Consider the following 2,274-nt stretch of genomic DNA (forward strand, 5'->3'; position numbering starts at 1 on the left):
ATCATTATTGGTCCAGGATCTTGTTGCTATCTCACCCATCGAACCGAGACCACTAGCTGCACTTTGGGATTTCATACTTGGGATCAGATGCTGGTAGCTTAAAGGGGTAAGTGATCATGGCCAGGTAGTTTTCATGAAAAATTATGCATCCAATACTAATGACTGTAGGATATACTATAGCAATGGATGTCTTAGCCTTGCGGTCACTAATGCCGAGAGGATCACACTTGATCATGTTTGAACCGTTAGGATGAAGCACTAGTGCTTGTCCCCGAGTAGAATCCATATCCGGTCTCTTTACATCACCATATCTTTTTGCGATTTTCTTAGGATTTTAGAGAAGTCTTTTAGTCCGCATGTGGAAATTTTCATTATTTTTGAGAAAAAAAATCACAAATTTGAAAAGGAGCTTACATTATATCTTTATGCTCCACACATGGTCATTTTCTCGCTTAGACCATTCAGATTATATTACTACCCTTTCGGTTCCACTTACACACTTTAGGAACCAAATTTTGAGTCAAAGGGTTTTCTTGTTAAAAATTTTGATTATTATTACATTACCTTCAAGTATAACAAAAAAAAACAAAAAAAAGGGGGCAGGCAAATTCCCAGCTGCAGAAATCTGAGAAGGGTGACCGGTTCAATTATTGAACTAAATCTTCCAACATTTTGGTCACCCGACGTTTGATATTCATTTATTTAGGTATGTTTTATTGTATATAGATCGAGTTGTTTTTCGCAAATTGGTGATGTTAGGGAGACTGTCGAGTCGGATACTACGGGAGGTTTGGGCCAACACCAAGTGAACCGATTCCTACAACGGTGCCCGAGCGATTAAACCTAGTTACACATGAGAGAAACCGGCAAACGTGAGATCAGAGTGTACACTTAAAGAAGAGCTCCACCCGAGCCCATCCAACTGCTTTCTCCCTACTACAGATATTCTTCATTGTATGCATGTTCCATTGAGGCTGCGAGTGCTCATCCCTCCTTACTCACCTAAAGGAGTTATCCTGGCTGTGGTTTATGGTCCCTTTGTCATCGGATGAAAAAGTAATGAGATAATAGCAAGATCAGTTCTGACCATGTTGACTAACGGTGATCAAGTTCTGCGGTTCTATCCATTCTTTTTATTTTCCTTAGGATAGTTCATCCCGAGTTCATTTTAGTCTTGTCTTACTTGAGGACAAGTAAGGTTTAAGCTTGGGGTGATTTGATAGTTTCATTTTATTTACTTCTTTTTATAGTTTATTTTAGCATATTTTATCCATAATCTAGTTCATTTTCATGCATATTTCCTTTTTGTTATTTTATGACTATTTCGGGCACTTTCTAGTTTCGTGAGCTTTATTGCAGATTTCATGGAGACTAGTGGAGCGGGAATGTTCGGGACGTATGGAAAGCGATGGGAATTGGTGGAAAACAAGGATCTTAGGCTTGATGGGTGGTGGAGATGATGCATGGAGCGAGCTTGATGATTATTTGAAGGCTTGGAGAGAAATAAACATTTAAATTTGCAAGATGCGGGAGTATATTCAAGCATGCATAGATTATTAATCGGGCGAGTTTACGAGCTATGAATCATTTGGAGAAGCCAAATTGGGCTTAAATTGAAGAAAACTTGAAGAAAAATGGGCTAGGAGCTGATTGGGCTCGCACTGGGCCAAGTGGGCTAAGCTATGGAGGCCCAAAACCTCAAAGATGCTACATTCAAGGACCACCCGCGCAACCGACCCGCGCAACAGCACGCGGGTCGCGCAACCTCCTGCAGGGGCAATTTCGGAAATCCATTTGGAAGGCTATTTGAGGAAGGTTGGTGCCTATCTTATGGAGACTCTTGGACATCCGATTTTTGGAGATTCTCTCTGGAGTTTTGAAGACTTTTGAAGACCAAGAACACTTGAAGAACATCATATTTTTACCTCTTGATTCTTGCTTAATGTTTGGTACAATTTTCTCTAACTTTGTTTCTTTGGGTTTAGCCATGCCTGGCTAAACTAATCTGGGTTGACTTTTGGTTAATCCTTTGAACTTTTGTTGAATGTTGAAGAATCCATGAACATGTTCTTAAATCTTTATGGGAATGTTTTGTGTTTTAACATCTTATCACTACTTGTATGTTTTAGTTCATGAGTTTAAATGTGTTTGTGGTGATTAGTTGGCTAATTTCTTGATTAAGTAAAGGATCCTCAAATTAGCAAGCAACAAATGATTTTTGTGTTGTTTTTGCTTCACACAATCATAAAAACATTTCCTCCAACATGGTGGTGA

The sequence above is a fragment of the Lactuca serriola genome, chromosome 4 (assembly GCF_051521515.1).
Source record: "Lactuca serriola cultivar US96UC23 chromosome 4, Lser_US96UC23_V15, whole genome shotgun sequence".
Classification (NCBI taxonomy): domain Eukaryota; kingdom Viridiplantae; phylum Streptophyta; class Magnoliopsida; order Asterales; family Asteraceae; genus Lactuca; species Lactuca serriola.